Genomic DNA, 18152 nt, shown 5'->3' on the forward strand with positions numbered 1-18152 from the left:
AGGTAAATGGTTGCTTTCAGTGATCAGGAGGGACTAATAGAACATAGACCGTTCTGATATCCACGCAACATTTTACAGTGTTTCCGCCGTATTTCTTACGTCGTAACGGAATGTGGTGTCTGTTATGTTACTGCGGCAATTATTAATTCGTACCACAGGTGAACACTACTGTTTAGTCAAACAGATAATATTTAATTATACAGCAAGCTCTGTCTTGAAGGTCGATCGTCGGACTTCAGTTTTTAATCATTGATAGCGTTGGTAATACTTGATATGTGAAAACCGTGTCATCACAATCTTGTTTATTTCGGTGATATAGCAACTCACAGCTATTAACTTCACACAAGCCCAGCTAACATTACTGTTTTTTGTCCTTCAATATTGAATTTTGGAACAGTGTGTAACTAATTAAGAACTCCATCTGTACAACCGGTTTTAAGAATGCCTTGTCTATAACAAATGATTTATCATAGTTGTTTCATGAGTACGTTGGCATCCTATGTTAATATTGTATTTGTCGTAATTTATAACGTCCAGCGATGCTAGCACAGTTACATGCTTAAGTTTCCGTCAGTCGCAAAAGTTATATTGGCCTGATTATTTACAAACTGTCACTTAGATGATTAATTGACCCCTAACTTCATATTTATCCTTTCCAGAATGAACACCAAGTCTGTTTCGATTTGAAAAATTTTCGTAAATGTCACTGCCACTCAACGTTCGTGAAATGAAGTCCACTCATTATTAGTAATGTAATTGTAGTAAACCATAGATCTTACCCTCTCGCATCAGTTGCTGCGCAATGTTGTAAACAACAGTTCACCTCCAAGGAAAAGTCAGTTGACCTAAAACAACTTCTTTGTACAAATCAATAATTAATCCAACGGTTCTTTAAATAGAAATTCAAAATACAAAATTATTATCGTTCGCTTTTTAAACTTTTATTACACCAATGTTACACACATAGACCATCGAGCCACGTGTCAGACATTGACAACGTATATTAACAGATTCCAACTGGACGTGGTCAAATCTGAACAAGAACTGAATACATATGTCAGTGTATTACTATTCAAAGTTAGAAATTTCATTTGTCATCATTATGACCGTGAAGATAGGGGAGTCGCTGTAGGTTGTGTTCTTTGGAAAACGGCCGCCGATTCGACGCAACTGCAGCCCAGCAATGATGGCTGCGTCATGACAGGAAGACTGCTCCTTCCGCCACTGCCTCTCTCCACGCTCGTACCATGAAACAAAAGAAAGGACATACATTTTTTACAGTACTGGTCCCGATTTCCATCGCAAAGTACATTTTCACTCCGCTTCCATTATTAATAAATCCACATTTCTGTGTACGCGCCTATTCATCTTCGCGATCTTTCCAGAGTAAATCTAACTGTTGTAGATAACTCAATACGGCACTTACTTTAGTCCATTCTTTTCTCGTACATCAGTATGTAATTGACTAAAAAGTATTTTAGTTACATGGCATTCGCTTATTGTTTCGTCCAATAACTTTACTTTATTCGTGTGCCACTAAAAGTATTTACGGAAACCTTCCCATCTTCTATCATGCGGGCTAGGGTCGAAAAATTCTAAAGTGAGCTTTCGTTGGTCTTCTGCTGTCCACTATTTTTCATTAAATAATTTTCAAAAATCTTTCCCAGTCCGTAATTTCACTCATATGAAGTACATCCCACACTGTCGCCACACGCTTAAATGTACTATGAAAAACTGAATTTTATTGCGATGGTTTGATGAACTTGGGAATTCCTCCTCAGAAGTCCTGAAGAATATTATGGTATGTAATAAGTTCCCTGGTTTAAGTATAGAAATTTATTAGAGTATCCCTCAGTGCTTTCCTTAGCTAAATTTAGAGACTCTGTACTTTTTCTTCCGCCTATTAAATCACACAAATTTTCTTTGTTATTATTATTTACTTTAATCTCACCTCCAGTAATGCTAGTATAACTATCATTGAAAATTTACCCAGATTATTATATAACGATACGTTTCTCTGTCCCATTTTAGGAATTGTTCCTCATGCTTCACATTACCATGCTGATTCTTTAGATTACATAGCACACTAAGATTACTAAATTTTCACTTTACATTTGTTAAATTTCTTGTATCTAGGTCTCTTTGTCCTTTTATAATCTCTGATTTATCCAGTAAATACTTTACCTGTCTTTTTACTCTTCTAAACCCTTCTCGCAGCAATCTGGAACCTTTGTTATATTGCACTTCGAGCTTCCGAGGCTTCTTCAAATGGCTCTGAGCACTATGGGACTTAACATCTCAGGTCATCAGTCCCCTAGAACTTAGAACTACTTAAACCTAACTAACCTAAGGACATCACACACAGCCACGCCCGAGGCAGGATTCGAACCTGCGACCGTAGCAGCCCCGCGGTTCCGGACTGCAGCGCTAGAACCGCACGGCCACCACTGCCAAGAGGCTTCTTCACTCAGTGCACTGATTTCAGTAGTCACGCGTTCTTACACTACCACTACATCCTCTTCTACTTCTTTGCGTGTCTCAAATTACATTTTACAAAAGTCACTAGTTAACATGCCTATTTGCATTTTGATTTGTGCCTTCTCTTGTCTAGATCCTTCAACGTGTATATCTAACTTCTGGTCTAACGTTTTTATCTTACTTTGTACCCTCACTGTATTCTTTAATAGTGCCTCAGTGAGATCGTGTCACAACTGTTTTATTTCTACTTTTAAATACTCATTATTACTGTCGATCTTATTAGCCAAGTCAGTTTCGTTAGCTTGTATCTTATTAGATAATTTGGTTTTTTACGATCCATTAGAAGTAAGATTTCATCTAATTTGAGACTTCAGTCTTCCACTTTTGTTTACAAGAATGTTACTATTGTAATTAATATCCTCCTTAAATAGTCATTGTTGCAAGTATGTGTATCTCACACGATGTTAGTCTTACTATTGACCTCTACTCGCTATACAGGTCTCTCACTTCCCCGACAATCACAACGCACAATGGAACGTTCCAAAGTGTCAATGAACGGTCTTGATGAAACTTGGTGGATATTTAGAGGGGACAAAATAGGGCAACACATATTTTTTGTTTGTGCCCAGCTTCGATTTTAAGGGGAAAAACACACCCCGATATGTAATTTGGCTTTTTAGGTTTAGAGGTAATCTCTTCGAAAAGTTGATACATACAAAATGTTTTCCATATAAAAGTGGATATGTAATTAATGTTCTTGAAAACTGTATAATCAACTTTTGTAATAATTTAAATTATGAAAAATACTTCACCAACCATTAACTAAGTTTGAAAAATGAGAACTTTTGTTACAACATAAATTAAAGGAACTTTCAAGCCATATACAACCCCGTGTAATAAAGATCGTTTCTGAAATACCATTTTTGGAAAATAAGCTGTGCACAATGTGCTGTCAGAGTATTTTAATATACAATTAAAATCTCTAAACATTCATTACTATTCTACTTATTTATTTTACTTATATTTCTTTTATGTTTAAAATCGTTAATTTACGTTTTACATTCAAGTTTTTAACTGAAAATAGTACATATTTTGATAGAAAACACTTACTATAATGATAATGTGCAAGGAAATGCTTAAAATATAACGTTTTTTGCACCATGCACATAAAATGAATGAAATTTTGTCATACCATATACGAGGATCACCTGTGAAAAAGTTCCTTGTTCACAAGTACGGTGCTCCAAACGGTTCTTTCACACTAATCATCCAAGGAATCTAGGATTAATACAGATATTTCTCCTTCAATGGGAAATAAAACATCTTTTAAATACCTTTTGACGTGGTCAGATTTTTGTTCGCCAGATTTAGATGCTATCACGAGGACATTCGGTGTTTCAAAAAGAGAGTCTCGAATTTTCGGACCAAAATCATCACTAGTTTCTTTTAAAACTATAAAAAGGTGAGTGGTCAGTGTGAGAAAAATCGTTTTGAGCGTTGCCCGTGAGGACAAGAAACATCTGGTGGTCCCGAAGGCCTCGACGGCTCAGGTACAGCCGAAGAAAGTATACGACTTTCGAAGCTGCAAGAACTTTGTGAGAAGATTTTCAGATCTAGTTATGTTGAATGATTATGATGTCAATCTCCACTTGAAAAAAAAATCGAGCTGCATTCATTTGCACATAATCAGTTCTCTTCAACAAGCTTTCCGATGAACTGAAATATGTCAGATACAATTCAGGATATTTGGAGGATCACCTGTGATAATTTTTAATCCAGCTGAATTTTGTTTTATGTTGTCTTCTCCTCTGTATATATTACGTGAAAAAATTTCATTCATTTTGTGTGCATCGTGTAAAAAACGCTATATTTAAGCATTTCCTTACATATCATCATAATTGTAATTACTTTGTCATAATAATGAGTAACTTACCATTTTCAATTAATTTTATGTTCTAATTATTACAAGAGTTGATTATATAGTTTTCAACATCATTAATTACATATCAATTTTTATACGAATAATATTTCGTATATACATCTACAGTAGTTTGGACAAGAACAGAATAGACGCTTTCGAAATGCGGTGATACAGAAGAATGCTGAAGATTAGATGGGTAGATCACATAACTAATGAGGAAGTATTGAATAGGATTGGGGAGAAGAGAAGTTTGTGGCACAGCTTGACCAGAAGGAGGGATCGGTTGGTAGGACATGTTCTGAGGCATCAAGGGATCACCAATTTAGTATTGGAGGGCAGCGTGGAGAGTAAAAATCATAGAGGGAGACCAAGAGGTGAATACACTAAGCAGATTCAGAAAGATGTAGGTTGCAGTAGGTACTGGGAGATGAAGAAACTTGCACAGGATTGAGTAGCATGGAGAGCTGCATCAAACCAGTCTCAGGACTGAAGACCACAACAACAACAGTGAAACTAGGTGGACGCATATAACAGGCCTAAGTGAAATCAAGTTGTATGTTTTTACCGGCCGCCTGATTCCGCAGTAACAGTTTCAAAGTCATTCAAATAAATTCTACGGTTGGCAGCGCGGAAATGCCCGACATGTCTACGGACGAATAGACGTGCAACTGTTGAGCATGTGATCGCTCAGGTAAGCCAAGGGGCTGCCAACAGCGTCTCCTCAACGACGGTTCAGCGAACGTTGCTACGTATAGACCTCCGCAGCGGGCGCCTGGTTTATGCACCCATCTACACTGCTGTTCGTCGGCGACGAAGGCTGGAATTCGCACGCCAGCGTAACAGCGGTAGACGACCTTTTCAGATGAATCACGTTTTATGTTCCATCAGACAGATGGCATTTACATGTACAGCGTGAAACGACTGAAAGCAAACACTCTACAACAATTCTTGGAAGGATCCAGGCCAAAGGACGGAGGGTTATGATCTGGGGAATGTTTCCGTGGCATTCCCTGGGCGATCTCGTTATTCTGAAAGGCAGAACCAATTAAAACAAGAATGCATCTATCCTTGGAGACCATGTCCAACCCTATATTCAGTTTGGTTTCCCTCGGTTCGATGGCGTCAACCACTAGGAGAATGAAACATGTCGCACAGCTTATAGTGTACGTGCGTGGTTCGAAAAGCACCAGGATTAGTTTAAAGTACTCCTGTGGCCATTAAACTCCCCGGATTTAAACCCAATCAAGAATCTTTGGGACCAACTCGATCGGACTGTACATTCCATGGATCCTGAACCGAGAAACTTAGTGCTGCTGTACACGGAACTGCTGTCGGCATGGCTCCACATCCTCAGTGACACTCTTCCTCCTCTCTTAGCGGTCTGCACTGGCTGTTCAAGCGTTTGACAAATGGTTCCATTAATGTGACTGGACGGTGTAATAATAGTCATCTCTGGCCTAGAGAAACAATTGAAAGAATTGAAAGCAAATAACTGACCAGGTCCGGATGTAACCCAAATTCGGTTTTACAAACAGTACACTACAGCATTGGCCCGTTACTTAACTTGCATTTATCGCGAATCTCTCCCCGGTGCAAAGTTCCAAGCGAATGGAAAGAAAGGGCAAGTGACTACTGTATATGAGAAGAGTAGAAGAAGCGGCCCGCACAATTTCAGACCAATACCCTTAACATCGGTTTTATACAGAATTATTGGACGTATTTTCAGTTCTAATATGATAAATTTCCTTGAGGCGGAAAAGCTTGTGTCCACGAATGAGCGCGGTTTTAAAAAGCATAGCTCTTGCGAAGCTCAGTTTGCACTTTTCTCATATGATATCCTTCGCACTACTAAATAACTGTCGTGTGACTAGGGTCTCCCGTCGTGTAGACCGTTCGCCGGGAGCAAGTCTTTCGATTTGACGTCACTTCGGCGACTTGCGCGTCGATGGAGATGAAATGATGATGATTAGGAGAACACAACACCCAGTCCCTGAGCGGAGAAAATCTCCGACGCAGCCGGGAATCGAACCAGGGACCTTAGGATTGACATAATGTCGCGTTGACCACTCAGCTACCGGGGGCGGACTTCGCACTACTGATGTAGGGAATCATGCAGTTTCCATATTCCTAGATTTCTGAGAAGCGTTTGACATGGCGCTCCTCTGCTGACTGTTAACTAAGGTACGAGCGTGTGGAAGAGGTTCCCAGATATGTGACTGGCTTGATGATTTCCTAAGTAATAGGGCATAATATGTTGTCCTCGAAGTCGAGTGTTCATCAAACACAAGAGTATCGTCAACAGTGGTGCCCCACGGATGTGTGACAGGAAAAAAATGTTGAAATGTGTGTGAAATCTTATGGGACTTAACTGCTAAGGTCATCAGTCTCTAAGCTTACACACTACTTAATCTAAATTATCCTAAGGACAAACACACACACACATCCATGCCCGAGGGAGGACTCGAACCTCCGCCGGGACCAGCCGCACAGTCTGACTGCAGCGCCTAGACCGTTCGGCTAATCCCGCGCGGCGAAGTGTGATAGGACCGTTATTCTTCCCTATACACCTAATTGAACTGCTTTAGTGATGTGCTGCTTCGCACAATCACGACGGTTAAATATCTAGGCGTAACGGTAAAAGCGATAGGAAATGGAACGAGTATGTAAGGATCGTAGTTTTTAGGTGAGTGGTGGACTTCGGTTTATTGGGAGAATGTTAGGGAAATGTGGTTTATTTGCAAAGGAGCTCTTATATAGGACACTAATGCGACGCATCTTTGAGTAATGTTCAAGTATTTGGGATTCACACCAAGTCGGGTTAGAAGAAGACATCGAAGTAATTCAGAGGGGGCTGCTAGATTTGTTCCGGGTACGTTCGAACAACACGCAAGTAATACGGAGGTGCTTCGATAACTCAAATGAGAATACCTGGAGGGAAGGTGACGTTCTTTCGAGGAGTATTATTGAGAAAGTTTAGAGAATTGGCATTTGAAGGTGACTGCAGAAAGATTCTACTGCCGCCAAAGTACATTTTGGATAAGGATCACCGGCTTATCCCGGCGGAGTTTCGAGTCCTCCCTCCGGGATGGGTGTGTGTGTTTGTCCTTAGTATAATTTAGGTTAAGTAGGGTGTAAGACTAGGGACTGATGACCTTAGCACTTGTGTCCCATAAGATTTCACACACATATTTTTTATAAGGATCACGAATGTAAGATAAGAAAAATTAGGGCTCGTACGGAAGCATATAGGCAACCACATTTCCCTCGCGCTTGTTTGCGAATGGAACAGGAAAGTAAATGACTCGTAGTTATAAAAGGTACTCTCCACCATTCACCATAAGGTGACTTGCAGAGCATGTACATAGATGTAGATGCAGACGATGTTCGCAGGCCCACGTCAGTCGTTGAACTTTGTATCAATGTGTCAGCATAGGGGCACGAGTGTCAGTTGCTGCTGAAGCCTGTGCTGTGTATTTATGTTGACACAGATTGCCGCGTCTGTAGTTTCCTGCGAGTGGATCAGGATGGGAGCTAGACGTTAATTGCAGTAATGAGGTGGATCGTCCAACTCGAGGTCCTGGTGCTTGAAACCAACTGGAAATTCTTTGCAGATAAGGAAACTCGGTAGGATAAGGGACATACACTTCATATGAAATAACTAGGACGAAACATGAGGTAGGATAAGACCACTGTCGAGCCCTAAGAGGCCCCAACACATTGAATGTAAGTTGTGCAATCCTTCATATACCCTGTGCAGCTAAGTGCCACGAGAAACTAAGTCCCGTCCCGAGGGCAGAGTAACTCAGGTACGGCGTCTGAGGCAACTGTCGAAGGAATCCCTTAGCAATACCAGCGGCCCTGCTTATATAGGCTCGTCTGATGCAATCCTCCGCGATCACGCGCGTCTCCCGTGTCCTGTCGTCCTTCCAGAACATTCTCTCGTAGCTGGTCACGTATCTCCAGCGACCCTTGCCACAAAAACGCAACCTCTCCTGCTTCCCAGCGCCCTGGCTGACGTTAGGTTGTTTTCCTACATGTTCATCTTATTCAATCTTCTGCATTTCTACTCACATCCGCGACCCATTCGCGACACCTCCCTCCCCGAGGGAAAATTTTGTAGTGTCTGTCCTCAGAGAGTGTAAACTTTCGCTGTCAATCTGTTAGCTTATCCCTCTAGCATTCGACTTTTTTATTAAATTGTCAATTTACATTTTCTTTATACATTTACTTCTTTTTCTTTAAAGTGCATTCATGTCTTTTAAAACCATTTGTTTAGCAAAATGCACCTGATACTTTTACCTTTCAATGGTATTTTACAAGATTCCTATTATGAATATACAAATTCATTAATACAATAATTCCTTTCTTTTCAGTAGCGTTTAAAAATCATCTTCAAGTTTACACATAGTTATTCATCCTCCACATCACAATTACTTACTCTCTTTGTATATAATTCATAGGCACAATTTTTTTTTGCTTTTCAAGGAACACTTGAACATTACTATGACAAGGGCATACACTTTATCTAGTCTTAATAGACTAGAAATTTCTATTTTCTGTACAATCATGGGTACATCATAATTTCTCTCTATTCAAGGGCACACGAATAATTACATCTTGATGCACACACATAATACCATCTACACTCCTGGAAATTGAAATAAGAACACCGTGAATTCATTGACCCAGGAAGGGGAAACTTTATTGACACATTCCTGGGGTCAGATACATCACATGATCACACTGACAGAACCACAGGCACATAGACACAGGCATCAGAGCATGCACAATGTCGGCACTAGTACAGTGTATATCCACCTTTCGCAGCAATGCAGGCTGCTATTCTCCCATGGAGACGATCGTAGAGATGCTGGATGTAGTCCTGTGGAACGGCTGGCCATGCCATTTCCACCTGGCGCCTCAGTTGGACCAGCGTTCGTGCTGGACGTGCAGACCGCGTGAGACGACGCTTCATCCAGTCTGTCTTGTGACAGCCAGAGCGAGAGCACCAGCAGCAGCGAGTACTGTTTGTATAAAGCGTTTATTTTGCATTTTGTTTACGACCTTCTACTAAGGAAGGGATTCAATTTGTGTTTATCTGCTCTGCATAGTAACTAACAGTTCTTGATAAAACTTTACGTAGTTTTCGTGTTAGATTTCTTAGTGTTTTCTTGATCGTTTAGAACAGAAAGCGCCCTAAAACCGTCTTTTGTTTGTTTCGCGGCCGTTAGCCACTAGTCACTTGAATCAGCAGTTGTCTTGTGACAGCCAGAGCGAGAGCACCAGCAGCAGCGAGTACTGTTTGTATAAAGCGTTTTTGTACTTATTTGCTGCGCTTAGCTTTTAAATAGTTTTTCTGGGAAAACCTAGCGTAGTTTTCGCGTCTCGTATTTCAGTGAGTGTTTCTTGATTATCAGAGTAGCTCATCAGAAGATTATCTTGGGAATTTGTCACCGTATAGGGTAGGGTAAACATAGTCATGTGTAGGGACTGTGGTCGTTGTGAGCGGACGCAAGGAGAATTGGCCACTCTTCGGGGGCAGGTGGAGGCTTTGTCTGCTAGGCTCATCGAGCTCGAGGCGCAGGCGTCGGCTCGTAGTGGCGTTGGGGCAACTGTGGTGAGACCTATGCCTACTTCGGTGGCCTTGGAATCACATGGAACCCCTGATGTCGCTGCGTCTTCCGGCAGTGAGCATCTTACCGGTCAGCCATCACTCCAGGGTGAATGGCGGACAGTGGTGGGCTCGCGCGTGCCTGGCCGAAAGGCGAAGGTGGGATCTGGCCGCGTGGCAGCTGCCTTACCCCTTTCCAACAGGTACGGGGTGCTTCCTAGTGGTGATGACATCGTTTCCGAGCCACCACAGGATGCCTCGCCTGTTGGGCCAGTGGCCGATTCTCCGGCAAGGTCCCGACAGTCACAGAGGGCGGGCCTATTAGTTATAGGGAGCTCCAACGTTAGGCGGGTTATGGAGCCCCTCAGGAAAATAGCGGGTAGGTCGGGGAAGAATGCCAGTGTGCACTCGGTGTGCTTGCCGGGGGGTCTCGTCCGTAATGTGGAGGAGGCCCTTCCGGCAGCTATTGAACGCACTGGGTGTGACCGGCTGCAGATAGTAGCACATGTCGGAACGAATGACGCCTGCCGCTTGGGTTCTGAGGCCATCCTTGGTTCCTTCCGGCGGCTGGCTGATTTGGTGAAGACAACCAGCATCGCACGCGGAGTGCAAGCTGAGCTTAATATCTGCAGCATAGTGCCCAGAGTCGATCGCGGTCCTCTGGTTTGGAGCCGTGTGGAGGGTCTAAACCAGAGGCTCAGACGACTCTGCGACTATAATGGTTGCAAATTCATCGACCTCCGTTATTGGGTGGAGAACTGTAGGGCCCCCCTAGACAGGTCAGGCGTGCACTACACACCGGAAGCAGCTACTAGGGTAGCAGAGTACGTGTGGCGTGCACACGGGGGTTTTTTAGGTTAGAGGGACCCCCCCTTGGGCGAAACGATAAAATACCTGACGGCTTACCAGAGAGGACATTATCATCGTTGATAAAGAACGTCCGTCCTCAGAGACCAAAAACAGGAAAAGTTAACGTAATATTGGTAAACTGCAGGAGTATCCAGGGCAAGGTTCCTGAATTAGTATCTCTTATTGAAGGAAATAGTGCGCATATAGTATTAGGAACGGAAAGTTGGTTAAAACCGGAAGTGAACAGTAACGAAATCCTAGACACAGAATGGAATATATACCGCAAGGATAGGATAAACGCCAATGGTGGAGGAGTATTTATAGCAGTAAAGAATTCAATAATATCCAGTGAAGTTATTAGCGAATGCGAATGTGAAATAATCTGGGTTAAGCTAAGTATCAAAGGTGGGTCAGATATGATAGTCGGATGCTTCTATAGACCACCTGCATCAGCAACCGTAGTAGTTGAGCGCCTCAGAGAGAACCTGCAGAACGTCGTGAAGAAGTTTCGTGATCATACTATTGTAATAGGGGAGACTTCAATCTACCAGGTATAGAATGGGATAGTTACACAATCAGAACTGGAGCCAGGGACAGAGACTCTTGTGACATTATCCTGACTGCCTTGTCCGAGAATTACTTCGAGCAGATAGTTAGAGAACCAACTCGTGAAGCTAACGTTTTAGACCTCATAGCAACAAATAGACCGGAACTTTTCGACTCCGTGAATGTAGAAGAGGGTATCAGTGATCATAAGTCAGTGGTTGCATCAATGACTACAAGTGTAATAAGAAATGCCAAGAAAGGAAGGAAAATATATTTGCTTAACAAGAGTGATAGGGCACAAATCGCAGAATATCTGAGTGACCACCATCAAACGTTCATTTCTGAGGAAGAGGATGTGGAACAAAAATGGAAAAAATTCAGAAACATCGTCCAGTACGCCTTAGATAAGTTCGTACCGACTAAGGTCCAAAGCGAGGGGAAAGATCCACCGTGGTATAACAATCATGTACGAAAGGTACTACGGAAACAAAGAAAGCTTCATCATAGGTTTAAGAGTAGTCGAATCATAGCTGATAAGGAAAAGCTGAACGAAGCGAAAAAGAGCGTAAAGAGAGCAATGAGAGAAGCATTCAACGAATTCGAACATAAAACATTGGCAAACAATCTAAACAAGAACCCTAAAAAGTTTTGGTCATATGTAAAATCGGTAAGCGGATCTAAATCCCCTATTCAGTCACTCGTTGACCACGATGGCACCGAAACAGAGGACGACCGAAGAAAGGCAGAAATACTGAATTCAGTGTTCCGAAACTGTTTCACTGCGGAAAATCGTAACACGGTCCCTGACTTCAGCCGTCGCACGGACGCCAAAATGGAAAATATTGAAATAAACGATATCGGAATTGAAAAACAACTGCTATCACTTAGTAGCGGAAAAGCATCCGGACCAGACGAGATACCCTTAAGATTCTACAGTGATTATGCTAAAGAACTTGCCCCCTTTCTATCAGCAATTTATCGTAGATCGCTGGAAGAACGTAAAGTACCTAGCGACTGGAAGAAAGCGCAGGTCGTTCCCATTTTCAAGAAGGGTCATAAATCAGATGCGAATAATTATAGGCCTATTTCGCTTACGTCAATCTGTTGTAGAATAATGGAACATGTTTTGTGTTCTCGTATTATGACGTTCTTAGATAATACAAATCTCCTTCATCATAACCAACATGGATTCCGCAAACAGAGATCATGTGAAACTCAGCTCGCCCTATTTGCCCAAGAAATTCACAGTGCCGTAGACACTGGCGAGCAGATTGATGCCGTATTCCTGGACTTCAGGAAGGCATTTGATACGGTTCCGCACTTACGTTTAGTGAAAAAAATACGAGCTTACGGAATATCGGACCAGGTTTGTGATTGGATTCAGGATTTCCTAGAAGAAAGAACACAACATGTCATTCTTAACGGTTCAAAATCTGCAGATGTAGAGGTAATTTCGGGAGTACCGCAAGGAAGCGTGATAGGACCTTTATTGTTTACAATATACATAAATGACTTAGTTGACAACATCGGTAGCTCCGTGAGGCTATTTGCAGATGACACGGTTGTCTACAAGAAAGTAGCAACATCAGAAGACTCGTACGTACTCCAGGAAGACCTGCAGAGGATTAATGCATGGTGCGACAGCTGGCAGCTTTCCCTAAACGTAGATAAATGTAATATAATGCGCATACATAGGGGCAGAAATCCATTCCAGTACGATTATGCCATAGGTGGTAAATCATTGGAAGCGGTAACGACCGTAAAATACTTAGGAGTTACTATCCGGAGCGATCTGAAGTGGAATGATCACATAAAACAAATAGTGGGAAAAGCAGGCGCCAGGTTGAGATTCATAGGAAGAATTCTAAGAAAATGTGACTCATCGACGAAAGAAGTAGCTTACAAAACGCTTGTTCGTCCGATTCTTGAGTATTGCTCATCAGTATGGGACCCTTACCAGGTTGGATTAATAGAAGAGATAGACATGATCCAGCGAAAAGCAGCGCGATTCGTCATGGGGACATTTAGTCAGCGCGAGAGCGTTACGGAGATGCTGAACAAGCTCCAGTGGCGGACACTTCAAGAAAGGCGTTACGCAATACGGAGAGGTTTATTATCGAAATTACGAGAGAGCACATTCCGGGAAGAGATGGGCAACATATTACTACCGCCCACATATATCTCGCGTAATGATCACAACGAAAAGATCCGAGAAATTAGAGCAAATACGGAGACTTACAAGCACTCGTTCTTCCCACGCACAATTCGTGAATGGAACAGGGAAGGGGGGATCAGATAGTGGTACAATAAGTACCCTCCGCCACACACCGTAAGGTGGCTCGCGGAGTATAGATGTAGATGAAACATGCTCAATGGGGGACAGATCCGGAGATCTTGCTGGCCAGGGTAGTTGACTTACACCTTCTAGAGCACGTTGGGTGGCACGGGATACATGCGGACGTGCATTGTCCTGTTGGAACAGCAAGTTCCCTTGCCGGTCTAGGAATGGTAGAACGATGGGTTCGATGACGGTTTGGATGTACCGTGCACTATTCAGTGTCCCCTCGACGATCACCAGTGGTGTACGGCCAGTGTAGGAGATCGCTCCCCACACCATGATGCCGGGTGTTGGCCCTGTGTGCCTCGGTCGTATGCAGTCCTGATTGTGGCGCTCACCTGCACGGCGCCAAACACGCATACGACCATCGTTGGCACCAAGGCAGAAGCGACTCTCATCGCTGAAGACGACACGTCTCCATTCGTCCCTCCATTCACGCCTGTCGCGACACCACCGGAGGCGGGCTGCACCATGTTGGGGCGTGAGCGGAAGTCGGCCTAACGGTGTGCGGGACCGTAGCCCAGCTTCATGGAGACGGTTGCGAATGGTCCTCGCCGATACCCCAGGAGCAACAGTGTCCCTAATTTGCTGGGAAGTGGCGGTGCGGTCCCCTACGGCACTGCGTAGGATCCTACGGTCTTGGCGTGCATCCGTGCGTCGCTGCGGTCCGGTCCCAGGTCGACGGGCACGTGCACCTTCCGCCGACCACTGGCGACAACATCGATGTACTGTGGAGACCTCACGCCCCACGTGTTGAGCAATTCGGCGGTACGTCCACCCGGCCTCCCGCATGCCCACTATACGCCCTCGCTCAAAGTCCGTCAACTGCACATACGGTTCACGTCCACGCTGTCGCGGCATGCTACCAGTGTTAAAGACTGCGATGGAGCTCCGTATGCCACGGCAAACTGGCTGACACTGAGGGCGGCGGTGCACAAAATGCTGCGCAGCTAGCGGCATTCGACGGCCAACACCGCGGTTCCTGGTGTGTCCGCTGTGCCGTGCGTGTGATCATTGCTTGTACAGCCCTCTCGCAGTGTCCGGAGCAAGTATGGTGGGTCTGACACACCGGTGTCAATGTGTTCTTTTTTCCATTTCCAGGAGTGTACATTATTACTTTAATACAATCTTATTCTTTTATCTCTTGTCTGATCTTGACATTAACATTGCTGGTGATCGTCTTTAGATCTCTTCCTAATATCTTGTTGGTACTATCCTTCTTTCATAACTCACATGGCCGCTATCTCTTGCCTCATATCTGATAGTTATGCCTTCTAAAATAATTTCCTCATTTTCTCCAACTTCCCTACGAGCAGGTTGGTACCTAACCATTGCTCTACTTGCATACTGATTTATAATTTTATTTCTTACACAGAACCACTCTGTCTACAGGCCACAACTGGCCCATCGGGACCATCCGACCGCCGTGTCATCCTCTGAGGAGGATGCGGACAGGAGGGGCGTGGGGTCAGCACACCGCTCTCCCGGTCGTTGTGATGGTATTCTTGACCGTAGCCGCTACTATTCAGTCGAGTAGCTACTCAGTTGGCATCACGAGGCTGAGTGCACCCCGAAAAATGGCAACAGTGCATGGCGGCCTGGATGGTCACCCATCCAGGTGCCGACCACGCCCGACAGCGCTTAACTTCGGTGATCTCACGGGAACCGGTGTATCCACTGCGGCAAGGCCGTTGCCTTTATTTCTTATACAGAGCTTTTCACAATAATCATCTCTCATACTCTTGAACATAAATTTGTAGCAGTCTCTACAACATTTACAGTGTCTGCATATACATAAAAGGATTATTACAATTACAACACTTGAGTCCATATGACTCTAGATGGACAAACTGCTTAGTGAAAATCCGCTAAAGGCGGTCCTTTGCTGATATAAAATTTCATTCTCCAATTCATCTAACTTATGTCCAGCTGCATTTAAGTGATCTGTCTAACATGTTCGACTGGCAAATTTAAGGTACGCTCTGTTATATTTTGCTTTTCTTCTTTAACAATGCAACAATCTATCTCCATATTCAGATTTGGAACAATATCATAATTTGTTCTAATTATGTGCTCAGATTGTATTAACATTTGAGCACCATAACCTTTACATTTTCCATGAAATTTCAACTTGCCTGTTCCATGAATAACTACATCCCTGGGCGCATTATCACCACATAACAATGTAAGACCTTCATCTTTAGGTGCTACAAATAACCATTCGTTACCTCTGATTTTCGTCCATACGCTTTCATTTAATACTATATACCTTAGGTTACAATCTTTCGGTTTCTTGGTGACTAGTTGTAGCATTCTAGCCTCACACATCTCATGATCATAAGTAGACAAAAGAACAAGTGTTTGCTTACATATTCTGTGAGTTTGGTCTACTTTTTTACATAACAATTGCTCATAGTTTAACTTCACGTATTGTCTTTTCGCATCATCTATTAATAGTAACTCTTTGTCTGGAGATATATATGTAAACAACTGTTTCTTGGCGTCTACTTCAAATGGTAGGGGCCATATTTTATACATGTCAAACATACTGCTGTCTACCAGGAGAATGTTTAATACATAATTTAATATGTTACCAGCTATAAAAACATCAAGGTCAGTTACCTTAAGTAACTGATAACCATTGTGCCCTGTAAGTGCTATTGGGAATCTTTTGTCTTTTATATAATCTTTTATTAATTCCAAATACCTAACTACTTGCACAGGATTAATCAAATGCGGTTCTAAAATTCCTTTCTGAGCGTTTACAATTGCTGTGATAAACAAATCATATTCCCGTTCTAGCTCATTGAAAATAGACAACGGCTGAATCAGCTGCTCGTTAATGGTTATCAAAATAACTGTTCTCTGTAGCCGCTTATCAGTGCTATTTTGGAACTGTATAATGATCTGACTGAGCCTTTTCATTCCTTGAGTAATTACCTGTTCATTTCTGGCTATTGAGCCGACAGTTTGATTAAAACTCGTTAACGTGGCCTTTACTATTGTGACTTGTTCTCGGCTTAATATTAACAGCTGTTTCTGTTATCCCTCTAACACATCAATTTTTTACTTGAAATATGATGCGTCATCTTCATCTACAGTTCAAAATAAAACTTTACTTATTTTTCCAACAAAATTTGGTATGCCCCGTTTTCGTATTCTCACTTCATGGCGAGCTTACTGTCCGTTTAGACTTTGAGATTTTTCTATTTTTCCGATGTGCCATTCTAATGAATGTTTCACGCTGGAACATTCTGAAGCACTCATATTAAGTAAAGCGAGTCTATTCTGACAGAATGTCACAGCTCTGGTAGCTAATACTTCGGTGTTTTCAAATTTCTTTTGTAACTCTAGCAAGTTAAAATAACTTACAATTCTACATGTCACACTATATAGACTGACCTTCCCCTTGTCATAATACAGTCCTGGGGATGATTGGAATTTTGTAAGGTGAAGTGCCACTGTTTGGACTGAAGTAATCCAAAAGGCTAATATGCCTATTACAATTATCAGCTGTGTCATCGCCATTCTGTAATTAGAAAAATTCTGTTAGGCGATTAGCGTGTACCGTCAGGTACTTATTCTTTCTTATCTGTATGACCACATTTGGTCCTTTAGTTTCTTTTACTATGTATGGACCTCGCCAGTGACTATCTAATTTCCATGACCTTCCTCTTCTAACACTTTCATCATACAGGAGGACACTTATCTCCGAATTGGAACTCTTTCGGATGGTGGATTTTGTCATAATATTCCTTGTTCTTTAATTTAATTTGGGCATTATAGCTTTGCGCACACTGGTGCATAGCTTGCATTCGCTCTTTTAGTTCGAGCACGTAGTCATCATAATTATGTGTTACTTCTGCTGGGTTCTTTTGTAGTACTCCCGGCACATTACACAACCGCCAGAAAAACAACTCGTGAGGTGTGTACCCAGCTGCACTATGCGGTGTTGTGTAGAATACAAAGACCGCATACGGGATGCATGTATCCGTCAGTTTGTGCTCGATCTATGTAATGTCAGAGCGTTTCAGTTAAAGTTCTATGTGTTCTTTCTAGCGCTCCATTAGTCTGCGGATGGTAGCAAGTGGTTTGAATTTTATCGATGCCCAACAATTTGCATACTCTTCGCATTGTTTCACTAACGAAGTTGCTGCCCATATCACTTAGTAATATGGATGGTATGCCGAACTTCAAAATGATCTTTTCTACTAGCACTCTTGCTACCGTTTCGGAGTCTTGTTTCTCAATAGGTTCCACGACTAGAAATTTTGTTAGTATATCTTGAAAACTAAGGATGTACTTTTTGCCTTTGTCTGTGGGGGTTATTGGACCAACAATATCAATGTCACACTTTTCAAATACATGCTTAGGGGTAGTCGTAATTTCCATGGGCATTTTAGTTATGT

At 42.6% G+C, this 18152-nt stretch overlaps 1 pseudogene; it reads right to left on the reverse strand.

Moving 5' to 3' along the window:
* Positions 1–15321: 15321 nt before the first annotated feature.
* On the reverse strand, positions 15322–15439 carry LOC126185768 (5S ribosomal RNA; annotated as a pseudogene).
* Between the last annotated feature and the right edge of the window lie 2713 nt (positions 15440–18152).

Source organism: Schistocerca cancellata, chromosome 4 (assembly GCF_023864275.1).
Source record: "Schistocerca cancellata isolate TAMUIC-IGC-003103 chromosome 4, iqSchCanc2.1, whole genome shotgun sequence".
NCBI classification, from domain to species: domain Eukaryota; kingdom Metazoa; phylum Arthropoda; class Insecta; order Orthoptera; family Acrididae; genus Schistocerca; species Schistocerca cancellata.